The sequence below is a fragment of the Ahaetulla prasina genome, chromosome 3, assembly GCF_028640845.1.
Source record: "Ahaetulla prasina isolate Xishuangbanna chromosome 3, ASM2864084v1, whole genome shotgun sequence".
Classification (NCBI taxonomy): domain Eukaryota; kingdom Metazoa; phylum Chordata; class Lepidosauria; order Squamata; family Colubridae; genus Ahaetulla; species Ahaetulla prasina.
Genome location: NC_080541.1, coordinates 191,565,595 through 191,585,721, shown reverse-complemented (window position 1 = coordinate 191,585,721; position 20,127 = coordinate 191,565,595). Strand labels below are relative to the sequence as shown.

Sequence of the window (20,127 nt, the reverse complement as noted above, 5' to 3'; positions counted from 1 at the left end):
TACAATATAACAGGCAGTCTGTCAACCATGTCTCTGACCCTTGCAGAAAATGCATCCAATAAACTAAACTGCAGGTGATTATTCTCATGGAGAGGATCTATAAAACATAATTACCCCATGGATTAATTCTGATCCTCATTTTGAGCCACTCTCTTCATCTACTATTTGCCATGATATAAACCTTTCTGGCAACTTGCAGACAAGCAGATGTTTGGAGTCTAAATCCAGTCAGCAACATCTGAGACACATGATACTGAGTTTGCATTTCGGCTCTTGTGATTTGCATGGGCCATCTGTGTGTGATGAATGCTTACATGTTCTATCATGGTGATACACAGACATACACACACAGGGAGATCCTTAGTACATTTTGTATAACCCTGATTGCAATTGCTGGAGACTCGACTATTTTATAACTATAATGAGAGCACAATTCTCCCAAAGCAATTAGCATGGGTGGGAAATAGAGTGTTCTGCCCTGCATTCTTTTTTCCTTTTTTTTTTGATTGCATTCGGTTACATAGGAAAATTTCTTACTAGCATAGAAAATCATCTCTTAACTTCTAATAAAGCCAAACAGTTCTGAGATTAAACTTTTGTTTTAGCTACTTCATACAATGTAACATTTTGAAGAGAAATCATAAGAAAAGAAAAACTGATGTATCTTAATGGTAGAACACATATTTGGATTACCAGGTAAAACAGTCTACTATCTTACGGGGTAGGATCCTGTGTTTCTAAATGATGTCAAGTTGAAGACTGCAAAAGCCTCTTGCTTCCCTGAGGACGATATAAATCATTATAGTGGAATTGGATGGGGCATTTTGGGTACCTTTTAAAAGAAATCAGAAATATCTCAGTTTTAACATTCTCCCTAAAGAAGTGACATATAACCTTTTAGATAACCCTTAAGTGCCCTTAAGTGAGATAGAGTTTTAATCACAACAAAATGAACTGTTTTGTTATGTTCCATGATATTAAATAAAATATGCTCTTTCTCTCTCTACTTCCCACCTCTTCTCTCTATAAATATATAAATTTCAAAATCACATCCAGAACTTTATACTTTCTTTTTCCAAAAGAATCTTCACAAATATATGAATATTCAACCAAAATGAGATCACAATAGAGCAAACCCAAGTCATATGTCTAAGTATCTATCCCTTTCATCATTTTACTCTTCCAGCATAAAAAAGTTGACAACCAATTTTTATGTATCAGTTTCTGGGGTATCCAATAATCTTTAAGAAATCTCCTACTGAATTAGTGTTGGTGTAAGATAGTAACAAACATTCTAAATATTCTTTAAGAATTTTAATAACTGGTTTTCCAACTCTTCCAAAATTTTTGCCCTGGGTTAGTACAGAAATTTAAAATTGATATGTCTGGCCTAGTAACTGGTGAGTAGCGGGAGAACCAGGGGTGGGTTCTACTTACCTTTACTATTGGTTTGCATCGAGCCTGCACATATGCAGAAGAGTTTTGATGACATTTGAGTCAGTGGGCGGAGCCACCCACCGGTTTTACTACCAGGTCCGAACCGAGGGCAACCCACCACTGGGGAGAACACATGTACTTTAAGTATTTTTATTATTTCTATTCATGTATTTAATTTATAAAGTTGCCCATCTCATAAACTAGTGACTGTGGGTGGGGTACAGCAAAACTAAAACAATACCTAAAATATTATATTAACAAATATTTAAAAAAATTATAAAAACAGCTAAAAACAAGAATAATAGACAATCGGATTAATAGTAATGTATCTTTGAAAAATAAGCAGGAGAGGAGGACTTGCTTAATGGTATCACCTTGCCAGTGGTTGAGTTATTCAGCCGGTTCTATCCTGTTTGGGCGAACCAGTAGCAAATGTGAGCAGTAGCAAATGTGAGTAGCAGCGGCTGCGGGAGGCTCCACCTACCCACCTGGATGTCATCACATCCCATTTTCGACACTCTGTGCATGCACAAAGGTGTCGTGCGCGTGAAGAGGTGACGCGCGTGCACTCACATTTGCAAACCGGTAGCGAGGGTAAGTCAATACCACCCCTGCACCTTGCCCAGCATCACAGGGACTGCCCTGCTGATAATACATAAAGAGGAACTGGAATAGAATCCAGTGATAGTTTGAGCTCCACCAAAATTGTATGAATTGCTGTGGCTTAATGGATGTGGATATTACAGAAGCCTCCTTCACAAGAAGCTTAGATGGTGGAATGTGCATAGAGTTCCTCTGAATACTCTAGGAAACATAACTATACTGAAGCCAAATAAATGGAAGATTGTTTCACATATTTAAAGCATAGGACCAGCTCGATGTTCCTATTTATAGGCCAGGAACATGATGATCTGCTAGCAAAGATCATGTTTTGGTTTTTAATATTTTAGTTCCATATCATCCCCCTTACAATATTTAGCCAGAGAGATTTACTGTTTCATTAACATACCACAGGATGGACATTTGCTTTTCTGATAGCTGAGTCCAGATTACCTAAGTCTACCAGTATTTATAAAAAGCATGCACCCTTTTTTAATATACTTAAAGGTTGTAAGGTGCTTGATAAATGACTTTGGGCATTGTATCTGACTTTCACAAATGTATTTATTTGTTTATTAATAACATTTATTGGCTGCCCATCTTACCATCAGGTAACTCTGAGTGTCTTACAGTCATAAAATATATATCTACATTAAAACATAAATAAACATTCCATAGAGGGTGAGGATAAGAGACAGAAACTGTTAATTGATCAAAAACATTAAAAAAACATTGTTTTTCTCATAGTTTACTCAAGAGATGGAATCAAATGCAGACTTGAGAATTACGAACAGGTGCAAAGCAGAACATGTGGTTATATCTTAATTAAACACTGAATCAGTAGGCATGGTGATTAATCTGGCCTGTTTCTGCACAAGAAGGTTTTATTGTTCAAGAGCCCATCAGTTTCTAATAAAAATGTGTGCCCTGTAGCAAATAAATGATATCTATCTTTAAATATTATTTAACTGTATATTAAACAAAGTGGTCAGTTTAGAATTGTCCAACATGTCTTTCAACATTAATACTGAATTTAAGTGTAAATGCATTTATAAATGGACCAAATATGTTTTAATGAGCTGAATTATTTTCCTGCATTAGACAATCATTTTGCAAAAATTTGAATACCCATTAAAAATTACCTGTGATTATCTCAAATTGTAAGGTTATAATCAAAATAAGGGTCAATGTTCTAGTTATTTCCCAGCATTTCCAAATATGTCTTGTAGCATTTACATCTGAATACAGAATTTTGTCTCCTCTAATTTTTTATTTTTGCTGCCTTATACTATGTTGTAGCTCTGCAAGATCAAATTAGGTATAGTACTTTATAAATGTAGTATGGCTTAAATTCATTAAAATGTCATATAAAAATCAATATTCAATTATACATTTCAATCCTGGTAAATCGGATGGTATGCCATGGATACTGAAAATATATGAATTTGCTACACAGTTTTGTTGTCAGTACAGTTTTTATTTATCTCCAAAGTTAAAGTACAAAAGAGAAAAAAGGAAACAAACGAAACAAATATCAACTATAAACAGAGCAACCAAACAATAGTAATAAAAATGTGTGTACAAAAATAATAAATGACAAATATATTGTATCATTAACATTAAACATAAAATGTCCAACCTAGTTGAATACTGAAAAATATATTTGAAATGTGTGGTACATCAGGGGCAGGTTCCAAGTCCTGTCATTACCGGTTCGCTCATGCACACAGGTGGGCTTATGCGTGTGCGCATCACTTCTGTGCATGCACAGAAGTGTCTGGGCGGGTAGACAGAGCCTCCCACCACCACCGCTACTGGTTTGCCAGACCTGGTGCACACTGGTAGCAACCCACCACCAAGTAATTATAAACTTTCCCATCTATATTTAATTAAAATACTATATTGGAATTTGCTACACAATTCTTATATTCCGCTGAGTTTTTACTTCAAACACAAATGCAACTTTCACTGTTTGGTATTCTCTTACATGGAACCATCTCCAAAACTTCAATTGTATAGAGTTGTCAGAAAACTAAAGTGTGTCTCCCAAGATTCCTTCTTTTCTACTATATTGCTTTCTGTGGATTTGGATTCATACCACTGAACTATCATAGATTCTTGCAATGAATATGGACCAGTGTGAATTCACTGCCTTTTATACTTTTAGAAATGAAATCAAAGCAAAAAATAACTCCACTTCAATTATTAAAAATACACACATAGACACACGTAGAAAGAGCACAACTTCCTCCTGACAAAAGAGCCAATTAGTTTGAGAAAAACGAGTTCCTATCAAAAGCCATGAAACTTAGAGACTTAGTGGGAAAACCATTGATGGACTTCTGCTTGCTTAACAATTTGCTGTTTCCAGGAAGAAATCAGGTGGGCTGGCTTCCAGAAATAGCCCTGTTAAGGAATGAAAGTATGTACAACATTTTAGGAAACGCCTCAGTTGTAATTGTCTTTGAGAACTCTCCTCTGTAATGGATTTGGAACAGCTAATAGGCCCTCAGTCATGTGCAAGTGCATTTAGGATTAAATTGATTTAAGTCTGCAAAGTAAATCTGCTAACAATGATAACTAAATAATGGCAAGGAAACAAAGATCACTTCTTACTAAATATATCTGAAATCACTACTTGCTATGAATTAATTTCTAATCCTCAATTTTAATTTTTAGATTTCATAGCATTGTACTTGGCTTTGCAGAGCAGGTTTACTCGGAAGTGGTCTATGTTCAGTCTGACTTACTTCTCTCTCTAATGTGTATGTGCATCAATTCTATTAAGATTATCAAATAAGAATTTTGCCACATGCATTTTATATTGCTATCTATCTATTAATCCTTTACAATAATGGAAACTACTCCCTCTCATTTTTCCATTGTGTATGCTGCTGCAAATTTATTCTAATCATTGTTATATCAAAGTAAAATGTTCTTCATATATTTAACCTTACTTCAATTTGAAAACAACTTTTCCGTAGCAACACATTATGAACAGAATTATCTTCCACAAATGATTTGCTTATTGAATTAAATTCTCAGATCTGTAAACTTCTGCTTTCTTCTATATTATTCATGGTTTATTCAATAACACTCAAGGACAATAATTAGAAAGTTATATAATAGAGATGATTCCTTTGCATAAATACTTATGAGATTCTCTGATCTAGTCCCTGTTACTCCAAACTCACTTTGACAGGCCTTGAAGTTACAGAGAATTAGGAGAATCTCTTCAGATTTTCCATAGATCCCAATGGAGAATGTATTGGGATCCAGATGTTATTGAACCACTTCAATAACTTCATCACTGAATTTGCTCCATTTGTGAAAGGTAAAGTAAAACTGAAGCAGAAGGTAGGACAAATTCCATTCAGGAGGAAGAAAAGGCACATTGTGATATACTGTACATAGCTACTCTACTCTCTTTTCCCTTTAAAAAGGGCTCTAAGCATGTTGTTCATTGGCTTATCATTCAGATGAGCTTTCTAATCAATAGAAGAGTGAAGAATGAGAGCCCTTGTGCTGCCACTGCATTGGCATTGGCATGTTTAAAAGAAAAGCAACAGAGAAAGTAGACCTATTGGCCATTAACAGAATAAGATGAGATCCTCTTCCCCAGCCTTCTGGACTCTCTGTAAAATCCCTTTTCTCCCATCCAATAAAAATAGCAATAGGACTCAGACTTATATACAGCTTCACAGGGCTTAGCAGCCCTCTCTAAGCAGTTTACAGAGTCAGCATATTGCCCCCAACAATCTGGGTCCTCAGTTTACCCACCTTGAAAGGATGGAAGATTGAGTCAACCTTGAGCCTGGTGGGATTTGAACTGCCAAATTGCAGGCAGCTGGCAGAAGTAGCCTGCAGTACTGCATTCTAACCAGTGGTGGGTTTCAAAAATTTTTACTACCAGTTCTGTGAGTGTGGCTTGGTGGACATGGCATGGCTTGGTGGGCGTGGCAGGGGAAGGATGCTCTAAAATCTCCATTCCCACCCCACTCCAGGGGAAGGATATTGCAAAATCTCCATTCCCACCCCACTCTGGAGCCACCCAGAGGTGGTATTTACCGGTTCTCCAAACTACTCAAAATTTCTACTACCAGTTCTCCGAACTACTCAAAATTTCCACTACCGGTTCTCCGAACTACTCAAAATTTCCACTACCGCTTCTCTGAACTACTCAAAATTTCCACTACCTGTTCTCCGAAATACTCAAAATTTCCACTACCAGTTCTCCGAACTACTCAAAATTTCCACTATTGGTTCTCTGAACTACTCAAAATTTCCGCTACCAGTTCTCCAGAACTGGTCAGAATCTGCTGAAACCCACCTCTGATTCTAACCACTGCACCACCAAGGCTCACTGTATAAATATAAATGGCCTGATTCAGCCTGGCATTAGTGAACAATCCAGAGTCTAAATTGATGAATGTTTAATGGAGAATGAATAAGGAAATTTCAGTCCACTGTAGAATGGTGGCATGGAAGAGGTATCTCTACATTGCTTTTAAGAGTAGAAAACATAAAAAGTTATTTCACGGTGATTTCTGGGTACCTTGAAATCATAAAGACCAGTTCCGGTTTGCCCTTCCCATACTATTTGCAAGGGATGGATCATAACCTTTTTTTATCCAGAAAGAAAGAAGATTCACTACAGAATACAGAAACGGAACTAATATGTGAACTGATTCAGTCAGTGGTTGCATGCAATCCAATACTAAAACAACTAGTATCTGCATCTTCAGTCAAATCAGGATATAAAAAAGGCATTTATTTGTTTATAGGCCATTGAAAGACTTGAAAGACCAGAGTTAGGGAAAGATGGTTATGGGGGGAAAAATCTATATGTGGTTACCAGAAATTAAAAATGACTTGATGGTATACAGTCAATTAATTTGTATGCACAGTTCCAAGAAAGATAAAGAAGGGTTTTAACCTTGACAGTAAGAATTCTTGGCAGTTTAGGAGGAAAAAAAAATCTATTCTGGAAGATTAACTCTTTTAAAATTCTTTTCCAAAACTACTTAGGAACACACAATTTAAGGAAACTAAAAGTTACACTTAGAGTTTGAACAGCAGGTTGGGAATCACTCTCACAGTAGATGCAAAGAGAAGGAAATAAGAAGTACCAGAACAAAAGCTAAATTTTATTTAATCAATACTTAAATGTAATTCTAATCAAATAATTATTCCTCATTCAATTATTTAGTAATTCCCCTCTCTGCAGTTAAAAACATTCAGCTAATTGATAATTGTCGTGAGAGCTCTGTAACCATATCAAAGACTGTGTATTACAAGTGGCCTTGAGGCTTCAGGTGGTACACCCTTGACCTAGAAAGAAAATGTCATGTAAACAAGAGGCGTACAGGATAAATCCGTTATCTAGAGTCGCACATTTTTTTTGTCTTTGTTGCAGTTAACAAAGCACTAAGAAAAAGAATGACTCCTACTTTGGGAACTTGATGTCTACCTAGGAGTTGGAAAGTTGCTCTGATTATATGTTCTTTCTTGAAAGAAATGCAGGTAGCCTTCATTGTGTCAACATTTAAAAAATCAAAAAACAAGCCTGTTCACTTAGGAGATAGTGATATAATACTGCCCCAAGAAAAAAATGATTTTACTTAGATGCCTGTTGTCTATGCATTCGTGGGCATATTTTTTTGTGAGTTGTAATTATTTTTTAGAGATACTATTGTTCAGTGCTAATGAACTGTATTTTTACTGATCTGTACAAAAATTACTGTACAAAAAATCAGCAAAATACACACACACACACACATACATACATACCAACCGGTGGTGAAATCCATTTTTTTTTACTACTGGTTCTGTAGGCGTGGCTTGGTGGGTGTGTTGTGGCTTGGTGGGTATGGCAGAGGAAGGATACTGTAAAATCTCCATTCCCACCCCACTAAGGGGCCAGCCAGAGGTGGTATTTGCCGGTTCTCCGAACTACTCAAAATTTCCACTACCGGTTCTCCGAACTGCTCAAAATTTCCACTATCGGTTCTCCAGAACATGTCAGTACCTGCTGGATTTCACCCCTGATACATACATACATACTGTCAACTTGCAAAGCATTCCTGACCTGCTCTCAAGTTGCCATAGGCAGGGGGATGGGGAATATAACATTGCAGCTGCATTGAGGAACTTGCACTTCAGTCAAAACAAAGCACATTCCAGCCGGCCATGTCAAGGTCATATCCACGCAGACCAGTGGTGGGATTCAGCCAGTTCGCACGACTTCGGGAGAACCGGTTGTTAATTTTCTGAGCAGTTTGGTGAACTGGTTGTTGGAAGAAATAATTAGGACAGAGAACCAGTTGTTAAATTATTTGAATCCCACCACTGACGCAGACCCACAGTGGCTGCAGGGAGGGACCTCTACAACCAGTGAAATTGCTTCGTTGGAGAATGTGATTGATGACACACCTTGAGGGGAGGGGGAAACAGGGTTAGAGCGGGGGCATGAATTAAGTGAGGTCAGAGTTGGCTTCACTTGGTCCTTGCCAACATAAAGCTCCTAATAAATAACTGGATTTCTTTTGAAGCTTGGCTTGAGGCTCATGATTTAATTAGGGCATCGGTTGGAACCCTGACAGATATATACATACATACATACATACATACATACATACATACATACATACATACATACATACAATAATAACTACAGAATCTATTTGTCAGTACCAGAATCAGAAAAGTAACTCTTCCAAATACATGGTTTTATTTCATATTCTTTCACAATCTACAATCCCACAAAAGCCTAAGGTTAGGTGGTGCCTCCAAAACTTTCCAAAAATTGCTGCCAAAATATAATTTTAAAATGACAAATATATTGGGAATCCTTTTAGGCATGGGAAATGATCATATGGAATTATATTCATAACCTATATAGATACAATTCTACTATTCCCTTTTGCTATTCCCTCAGTGAAATCTCAGTAAGTAAGAAATAATCAGTCAAAGAAAATTAAAAGAATAAGAATTAAAAGAACAAGGAAAGGAAATATAGCTAAATGTAGTTTATAAGAAAATCATTTGTTGCAAGCCTCTATACTTTTCTACCCCATACAAGCCATCTTGATTCTAATACATCAACACATTTGTTCTTACATTTTGCTTTAGCAACTTCTACTTTTTTTTCCTTTGGAGGATTTCATAGACTTCATCCCATAACATCTACCTTGGCTTTCCCTCTCCTCTTAATTTACAGGCAGTTAACAATCATAATTGGGACAAGAAACTCCATCACTAAGCAATATGGTTATAAAGCAAATAATCACATGACTGTGCCAACTTGTGTTGGCAGTTCCGGCAGTTCTAGTTGTAGTTGTTAAGCAAATCATGTATGGTCATTAAGCGTAACTTTACATGACCCTTCCTGCCAAGTTTCTCCTTTCCCTTTGCTTTTGGAAGCTGTTAGTGAAGGCAAAATTGCTACAAAATGGCAATTACATGACTGAGGCAAACTGCAACCAGCGTAATTGTGCACCAGTTGCCAAGCATCTGAATTACAATCACACAGCAATAGCACTTAGACTTATATACCACTTCATAGTGCTTTACAGTCCTTTCTAAACAGTTTTACACAGTCAACATATTGCCCCCAACAATCTGGGTCCTCATTTTGCCAACCTCAGAAGGATGGATGGCTGAGTCAACCTTGAGCCAGCCAGAATCGAACTCCTGGAGTGAGCAGTGATGTAGCCTGCAGTATTGCATTCTAATCACGGCGCCATCATAGTTTTAGGGATGCTGCAGTAGCTGCAACTTCGAGGACCAGCCATTAGTCTCATTCTTCAGCATGATTGTAATTTTGAATAGTCACTGCAAAAGTGGTGTCTAAGCAAAAACGACTTCTATTTTATTCTTTAACTATTTGTTTTGCAATTCAATTTGATCTCCCTGAATGACTAAAGCATCTTCATTTATTTTTTCAGTACTGGTCCACTCACTTTCAATATTTAGTCCACCTTCATATAGCATCCATGCATTCTTAATCCTTTTTACTTCATCCAAATTCTTTTTAAGAACTGTATTCCTACCATATTCAGCTTCCTATCATGTTTCTCCTGACATACTCAATTCTCAAGTCCATATAACAAAGTGGTCAGACCCATGCTCTTACAAACAGTTATTTTCACTTCTGTTGACCAAATTTCATTTCTCACAATAGAGACATTATTGCAGTCAGCAACCAACCTCCAATTTCGCATTTCTGCCACACATCCAATAATTCAACCCTTTCATTTTGGCATATGTTTTCTCTGAATCAACAAATATACAGCAAACTTTCTCACATTCAGATATTTCTCAGTGGCCGGCTGAAAAGCAAATATCTAGCCTGCACACACCCCTGCATAGCATAAAATCACATTGCACATAAATTGTGCTCATTGTCATCTCTCGTACTATTTCAGTTACAATTCTGCCAAGCACCTTCTCAGGCACACTTAACAACTAATCTGATAGTTTGCTCATATGGTTTTGCTACCTTTCCGTTGTATACTGGAACAGTGATGGCATTCTTTATATCATCAGGTATGCACACATATTCGAGCTTGTTGATCGAAAGATCGGCAGCTCAGCGGTTCGAATCCCTAGTGCTGCTGTGTAACGGGGTGGGCTCCTGTTACTTGTCTCAGCTTCTGCCAACCTAGCAGTTTCGAAACCACATAAAAATGCAGGTAGAAAAAATAGGGACCACCTTGGTAGGAAGGTAACAGCATTCTGGTCACCTTTGGCATTGAATCATGCCGGCCACATGACCATGGAGACGTCTTCGGACAGCGCTGGCTCTTCGGCTTTGAAACAGAGGTGAGCACCGCCTCCTAGAGTCGGCAATGACTAGCACGTATGTGCGAGGGGAACCTTCACCTTTACCTTATGCACACATATTATACCAGGCATACTACCACTACATAAGCAAACCACATTCATATTTCTATAGTTACACCATTCACACCTACAGTTCAAAAAAAAACCCACAAAAATTTGTATTTTTCTTTTTTTCAGTGTTTTTGAGACAGTGTCATTCATATCACTCATTTCAATTGTCCCAAAGGTGCTTTTTCAAAAGGCAACTGGACTTTTGTTTTTCCTTGAAGACATTTCACTTCTCATCCAAGAAGCTTCTTCAAAAAAATTGTCAGTCAGAACTGAAGAAGCTTCTTGGATGAGAAGTGAAATGGCTTCAAAGAAAAACAAAGTCCAGTTGCTTTTTGAAAAAGCACCTTTGGGACAACCATAATCCAGATGACTGAGAATCTCCACAGACATTCATTTCAGTTCTATTCTTTGACATATAACTCTCCTTCCCATACAACTGTTTTAAATAGCACTTCCATGTTTCTCACCCTCCAATGTCAACAGAAATCATTTCACCATTTCACTTTTATTCTAAATTCCATTCAATCTATTTGAGCTCCTGGTTTAATCTTATTTATCCATTTAATTTATTCAGCAATTTCTCTTCTCTTTTAATCTTAACTATTCTGTCCTCCCTTTGGCTACCTTCTTCACAACTATTTCTTTCTCAGCCCATTATTCAACATTTTCCTCTTATGTGAGTCAAGGTTGACTCAGCCTTCCATCCTTCCAAGGTAGGTAAAATGAGGACTCAGATTGTCGGGGAGCAATATGCTGACTCTGTAAAACCGCTTAGAGATGGCTTTAAAGCACTGTGATGTGGTATATAAGTCTAAGAGCTATTGCTACTGCTATTTTTATTTTTTTCTAGGAATCATTCTCTCACGTTTTTCTAATTCACAGTTTCTTTGACTTCAACATACTGTCAAGCATCATTTTTCATTCTTCTCATTACTGCAACTCCATACATTTCTGAGACTCTCCAAAAAATTATATTGTTTTCCATCCTCTTTTCTCGTATCTATTTTCCATTCCTTTTGTTGGGAGGTTAATCTGTCTTGTAATACTTATTCATTCAGAACTTTCCATTTTTCTTCCTGCAATTATTCTATTGTTACTCTTTCATTTTAGCCCTTGACTTACAACAATTCATTTAGTAACTGTTAGAAGTTACAACATCACTGGAAAAAAGTGGCTTATGACCATTTTTCACACTTACGACCATTACAGCATCCCCATGGTCTTGTGATCAAAGTATTTATGACATATCTATGACAGCTGCTGTGTCCTGGGGTTGTGTGATCACTTTTTGAAATCTTCTGACAAACAAAGTCAATGGGGAAGCCAGATTCACTTAACAATTGTGTTACTAATTTAACAACTGCAGTCATTCACTTAACAACCATGGCAAGAAAGGTCATAAAATGGGGGAAGGTGCATTTAACATCTGTCTTGCTTAGCAACAGAAATTTTGAGTTCAGTTGTGATCATAAGTCAAATATTACCTGTATTTACTTCTTTCCTTTTCTTTCGTGTTTATTTTTCTTAGGATATATTGTTTACACTATCAAAAAAACCACTGATTTGTTTGACATTTAGAACAAATATTACCACTGTATCCTTCACTAATCCCTTTAATATTTCAGTCTATAAATTTGTATAGACTGTTTTTGATTTATCTTCACTTCTTTTCCATGAGGATGAATGACTAGAGATAGAATTAAACCACTTATTCAGAACAGACTTTCTGAGTTGATTCTTACTATTCTTGAGTCTTTGTATGGTTCAATCACTTTTTTGGAGTCTCTTATTTCTATCCATCCATTCATGTCACCTAACATGAATATTTTTCCCCCTCTGGATTGCCTTCATTCAGCATATTGCACATTTCCCCCAAAAACTCATCTCTGATTCTTCCATTATCATCATTCACTGGAGCATATATGCAGCTGTCATTAAAGCACTGATTTCTGCTTTCATTTGCACCCATAGCAACCTAGATGACTGAAATTCATCCTTCCTTTTTTATTTTTTGTTTCAAAATGTGCATTTAAAGAAAACGGCCATAGAAAAAAGCAAAATAAAAGTCATCGGAAAAAGGAAAAAAAGGAATAAAAAAGCACAAAGATGTTATATTAATTATAGAGACTAGCACATTTTTGAAACATAAAATTAAACCTTGATCACAGAAAATATTACTGGTTAACTATGTTAACAGAGAGCTACTTTACAGGTAAATAGCAAACATATAAGACTGTAAATCTGGAGTTGCATTCTTTTATTATAAATTATTTTTTTAAAAAAAAACAACTTCCTTATATTTAGCTTTAGCCCTGTCTTTTATAATGAAGCCCACACTTTCATCTTTCTATGTGTATTCATTAACTCTGCCCCACAAGTTCAGATGACCTTAATTTGCTACCCCCTTGCTTTTTGTTTCACAGACAGCTCTAATAGTTTTCATTGCATTTGTTTAGTCATGATTTTTATTTTTTATGTCTCTTAAGATTCCAAGTTACAATCATAGTTTATGCCACAGTCAGGAGCAGATTGCTATTGACTTCCATTGCTTTATCCACTGTCATGGCTTTCAGATATTGCTTTTCGTATATACAGAAAATATAGATTAAATAATAAACTTCACTCATATCACGTTACATGTAGAAATCCACGGAATTGGTAAGTACAGTTGTAGTAGTTTGGGCATAATTTGGCAAGTATTTAATTAATTTAATATTATTTTAGTATTTTATATGTTCCAGTCTTCATCCTTATCTTTTTGGTTACTCCCTCTTCTTTGGGGGGAAAAAACCCCTTACTAAATAAAAATATGTCTGCCATTTAGGTCAAAGAGCAACTCTGAACATAAAACCACAAACTTCCATTTCTGTAAAAACATTGTCACTGATTAGCAAACTGTCTTCGAACTGGCAATAAAAGTAGCCAAAATATCATTCCACAACAATAATAAAGATAACGATATTGAACACCCCAGAGCTTTCAAAGCCATCCTCAAAAATTCAGTGGAATGTAAATACTTTGAATTGTTTTCTAAGGGGACAACACAGAGAGAGCGGGTGGCCTCTACTGGGAGAATAAATGTCACAAGGCCCTGCTTAATGAAGAATTCCATTCTATAAAGATGTTGTGCAACTTTCATTTCAACATATTCATCTCTTTATATGATTTAAACAATCTGAAAAATACAACAGAGAGGGACTTTACTCAAGATTTAAATAAACTGGTTACCAGATTAAAAAACTAGAATAACAAATGTAATCAATGCTGTACGTCAAACACAATTGTGGAATGTATTTGGAGAACTTCAGAATCATGCTATGCTTTGCTTTCAAAGTAATAATCGATATGTCAAAATGTATCATTCCTACAAATAAATATACTAAATCATAAATTTCCTCTCTGTTACATGGTTTATATTATATGTAGAAGCAACTTTATTAAAGTTATTAAAAATCAAAACTTTGCAAAGGTTTTATACCCCCACCCCACACATAAACACAAATAGACAGACATGCACACCATTTCCTGCATTTAAAGATATTTCTTTATGCTTTCCTTATATCACACAAAGCAAATATCCTGCATTTAAGGAAGTTTCAACGATACTCAGAACTTTTACTTTTTATTGATCATTGGAAAGAAATAAAATAAAGGGGCCCAGGAGTAATATCTATTCATTTGTCTATCGCTCAGCAGTATAACCCTCTGAAAATAGAACTGAACCAAATGTGGTACTGGGGAAACAGCTGGCATTAGAAGAATTGTTAGTGAAGACGGACCAAATCAGGCCAGGGATTGGGGGGTGGGGGGAAACCAGAAAGAATTCACTGCGGGACAGGCAGTTGGTCAGCAAGTAGCAATATTGCTGACACCTTCCTTCTAAGTCCCTCCTGGTCATGTGACCTAAAGCATAGTTAATATAAAGGGGATGGAAACAATCTTTATCATACCTGTTTTTTATCCTGTTATGTTGCTGAAAAACTTGCTGAATGCATTTTGGGCAACAAACATACATATGTATGCTATTCTTTTTTATTTCCTGCTATATGCTGAAGGTGAACCACAAAAAAGCAACATATTTTAAACATATATCTTCTATGCTTTAACCAAGATGCATGTATCTTCCAAAATATATTTTTTTATTTCCCTTTGGTCTGTTACTGTCAGAAGACTGACATTTTGTAGCACTAACTAAATTTACATGGAGTTAGAGATGCTGGGGATTTTCCCCCTATGAATTTGTTGCAGATAATAATGGGCCTTTTTTTCCCTCCTTTTTCTCAATTTTCTCTAGTGTGTACTCTCTTATTTTTTTCTGAAAGAGGAATGGAGCTTTTCTGATACACTGAATATTTAAAGACTAAGAATTTGCAAGACGAAGCAAAGACTGCCTCCTGCGATAAGAGGAATTATTGTTGTGAAGAATTCCTTTAAGATTCAATCTTAATCATTTTGCTATTGAAATGGAAGAATAAAGTAATATGAGGTTTGAATAGACTTGATTAAAAAGAATAATTATTTTTGCTTGGGTGAGTTAAATATATAAATTCATGGTGAGTTTCCATTTGCTTAGCATTCGCCTATTAGAACAGTTCCACTTTTCCAGTAATTAGGAGACTGGCTTTTAATAAAGAAGAGACTCTTTTGTCTTCCAAGGTCCTTCTTTCTTCTCTTATTCTTGATGACTGATGGTAAATCCTCACTGATGTCAGGCTCCAAAAGTTCCAAATGTCAGGTTCCAAATTTCAATAACAGAAGTCATGTTGGCTGAGCTTGTAGTTTATCACAGTAAGCTCCTAGGAAGTATGGCTCTTCAGACCTCAGTCTTCATGGGTAGTGGTTTATGAGCCATGGTGGCACAGTGGTTAGAATGCAGTACTGCAGGCTACTTCTGCTGACTGCCGATTGCCAGCAGTTCCACAGTTTGAATCTCACCAGGCTCAAGGTTGACTCAATCTTCCATCCTTCCGAGGTCGATAAAATGAGGAGCTAGATTGCTGGGGGCAATATGCTGACTCTGTAAACTGCTTAGAGAGGGCCGCAAAGCACTGTGAAGCTGTATATAAGTCTAAATCCTATTGCTATTTTTATTGGATGGGAGAAAAGGGATTTTACAGAGTCCAGAAGGCTGGGGAAGAGGATCTCATCTTATTCTGTTAGTGGCCAATAGCTCTACTTTCTCTGTTGCTTTTCTTTTAAACATGCCAATGCCAATGCAGTGGCAGCACAAGGGCTCTCATTCTTCACTCTTTTCTTGATTAGAGAGGGCTGCAAAGCACTGTGAAGTGGTATATAAGTCTAAGTGCTAATGCTATTACCAGGAACAACTAACTTGACCTGACTTCAGCCTTTGTTTCAGTGCTATGCCAAAAAATTATTCTGCATTTATGGTAGAAATGGTTTTAGCCATTTATTCTGCCTTTCATTCATTTCAAACATTTCCATTCAGGGCAGTGCATATAATTTGCTTTTCATTTGTGTTTTTCCCAGCAGAACAATTCAATTAAATTCCCAAGACAGGGTGCAGTGTAATTATGAGGTAGCCAAAAGTTGTGCTTGAATGTGTTGTCTTGCATCATGCAATGATTAGTTCACTGGTTGCAACCTTGCCAGCTTGTGGTGTCAACCCCTGCAGACACCACTGTGGCTGCTCAAATAAGGGAAAGTCTTCTCATGGATTTTTCCCAGATCACAAAACAGGAGCAGCCAGAGAGGTTGAAAAATATGAAGAGATACCAAACAGGAAATGAAATCCTCAAGAATATTCTCCCCAAACATGATACAATAAAGTACAATGAAATAAATTCTAAAACAACATCAAAAGAAATTCTACAACCCTCTAAAATGACGTTTTCCCAAGAGAAGCTGTATAAACTGAGAAATAAACCAAGAGTATAAGAATTCAAAATATCATGTGCTGGGAAGACCCCAAAGATGAAAACCTATTGTCCAGCTACATGAAAAAAAACTGGAAAAATCAATGAATTTCAAAAGATAACAACTGCATTTTGCATTATGTATTGGTTCAGATTGGATAGTTTAACCAAATGAAAACCAGATTTGTCCTTTTAGCTCTGTATGATACGCAGATGTTTCATTCTCCCAATTCATCTAACGCTGTTATTTCAACATAGATTGATGATAGATAGATAGATAGATAGATAGATAGATAGATAGATAGATAGATAGATAGATAGATAGATAGATGATAGATGATAGATAGATGATGGATGGACAGATGGACGGACAGACAGATGGATGGATGGGTGGATAGATAGATAGATAGATAGATAGATAGATAGATAGATAGATAGATAGATAGATAGATAGATAGATAGATAGATGATAGATAGATGATGGATGGACAGACGGATGGATGGATGGATGGGTGGGTGGATAGATAGATGATAGATAGATAGATAGATAGATAGATAGATAGATAGATAGATAGATAGATAGATAGATAGATCTTATGCTGAAGACATTATATATACAATATAATTAACATTTTATAAAAATCGCTTTTATAATATGTGAAATGAAATGCCTTTTCTTTTTCCTTTCTTTTTGTTGTTCTTTCTTTCTTGCTGTTTTTCTTTTCATCATTCCTTTTCTTTCCTTCTTCCTTTCTTATTTTGAACAAAATGGCTGTCATTATGGGCATAGCTAATCCCCACAGCCTGACTGATCAGAAGGCAAACCATTGAGACTGCTTTCCTCTAGGTCCTTACCACCGCCCCAGTTCTCTTGACATCTTAATTTATTTTTTCATTTTTTCTGGGTCAGTGGATACAACCAGAGGACTGAACCACAGCCAACCCTGTTTTTCCACTTTTTATAAATGCAAGCAAATCTGTGTGGGAGACATTCTTGGAAAGAAAGATATTCTGGAAGCTTGAATACACTGCATTTTAATCCTTTTCCCTACATTAACAGGTTAAGAGAACTAATAATACACACGTCTTCTGAGTCCCCACAAAGTGATGCTGAGATGCAGAATATTCCATGGATAAATCATGATAAAGACTATTTCATTCAGAACAACATGCTGACTGGGGAATTCTGGGAGTTGAAGTCCACACATCTTAAAGTTGCCAACTTTGGAAAAACACTGATTTAGATGTTTTACTATAGGATCTGAATTAGCTTTGCTTCTGCTTGCTTCAGCATATGGATTAGTTCATGTCCATACTGAGGAAAAGTCAACTGAGAGCACAAATAATATTTACCACCTTACTACTCTGAGAAAGGAAAATAAAAGTAATAATATATAATTTAGCAATTAGCTACCTTTGATATTGTATACCAGTTTCTAAATTCTAAGCCTTTTGTTTCAATCTGATCCCACATCTATATAAAGTAGCCTTACCCAATTTAGAGGATAGCAGTAGAGAAGCCTTCTCTGGGTTGTGTGAATAGGCACATATGCATGGGCACATTCTTCTTATGTTATACTGAGAATTGTTCTACCCCAACTTCTGGCCAGAATATGGCCAGTGATAACAAATGAAAAATATTTATTTCAGAGAGTCTGCCCAAAATGGTTTCAGAGGCTGAAAGTGCTCGCTACCAAACTCCTGTCTTATCATCAGAAAACTCCCAGGAGGCTTTGAGTTGAAACTAGAGATCTACTCTTGACAGAAAATCTCGCAAGTGGATGTTTCCTGCATTTGCTGCTTAGCTTTTAGCAGTGGTGGGATTCAAGCAATTTAACAACAGGTTCTCTGCCCTAATTATTTCTTCCAACAACCAGTTTGCCAAACTGTTCACAAAGTTAACAACCGGTTCTCCCGAAGTGATGCGAACTGGCTGAATCCCACCACTGGCTTTTAGCCTTGCTTTCCACGAAAACTAGCCTTTAAGAGTGGCTGATGAAATAACAAAATGGTTGATAACGTCTCTTTTAACTGTGATTCCCTGACAAAATAATTGTAAAAAAAAAAAATTAGCTGCAGCATGGAACCTTATGGTTGCAGCCAAAGTATCCTCAGGTACATTTATATCCACAGATACCATAGTGCCAATTGCAAGGATAGTGGGGTCCCCTAATAAGTCCCCTGTTTACTTACCTCTAACACTACGCAGATACATCACCACCTTTAAAAAAAACTAGCTTCTGTACAACAGCAAAAACTTCTTTATTTTAATGGAAATTCTCCTCCATTAAAAAGTTTAATATTTTATCCATGATAGAAAAATAAAACATACAAGTTGTCATTTCTCAGTTCAGTTTTTATAGCAAATTGGCATAAGAAATATAAATAGATTCATAGAAACTCTCTCAAACACAGAGATAATATTTGAATGATCAAGTAATTCCATGACTGAAGTCAAGCAGTGCATCAGCTACTATCACTAGGGTCAAAGACTCCTTTTTTTGGCTTTGCAAAACAACATAGCAGTGATAACAGTACCATCACAAAAGTGTTAGTTAGAATTCAGTGGTACTCATCTAACACATTTCAAAGTCTTAGTGGATTGTTTTAAATGTTCTAAACTGATAGAATTTTTGAGTGGCTTATTCCAATGCAAGCTTGGAAACCTATCTCCATTGGATCAATATGCCCTCCTTTGCACTTTACTTCCAAGTATATGTACAAAGAACTTCAGTCTCCATGTACAAGCTGCTTGGCATCTAAATAGAAGTTCCCAGTCAGATTAAAATATGACAAGATAACGGGGTTACTGTCACCAACGAGACTACTTTCTTGTGACTCAAATATTCTGCATTTTTCTCTAATGTTCTAGGGGTAAAGTCCTCCGTCTCACTACCGTCTTTAATATTAAGGAACATTGTCCTTACAAACTTAATACCTTACGTAGGACAATCTTAGCTGGATCCCAAAATGAAGCAATAAAAAGAAATGCTGTCCTGATTGAGTACTGAGTAGACCTATCTGTATGTGTCTCCTTGTTGTATACATTATACCTTCAAGCTCAATTGTGTATGACATGCCTTAGCTTAGTGCTGCAGGCAGAAAACCATGAACCCAAGAGAGCTGTGTGCATTGCACAGAAGGAACAGATTATAGCCTCCCTCCTGTCTTTCCCTCTTGCCTAGGTATTGTATATGTTGTGACAGGCTTTGACTAGGGGCCAGGATGGTCAAAGATTTCATTCACTTCAAATTTTGAAACAAACTCATCCTATTTGCACTTTCCAGTTTAATACATGGATCTGAATACAGTTCCCTTT

At 36.5% G+C, this 20,127-nt stretch overlaps 1 long non-coding RNA gene across 1 annotated transcript in view; it reads right to left on the bottom strand.

Annotated features, from left to right (window-relative positions):
• Positions 1 to 3,564: 3,564 nt before the first annotated feature.
• LOC131195689 (uncharacterized) overlaps positions 3,565 to 20,127 on the bottom strand; it is a 30,032-nt gene continuing 13,469 nt past the window's right edge. The window contains exon 5 of the long non-coding RNA XR_009154528.1: positions 3,565 to 4,443. This is a non-coding gene — a long non-coding RNA (uncharacterized LOC131195689). The remainder of the gene's footprint in view (positions 4,444 to 20,127) is intronic.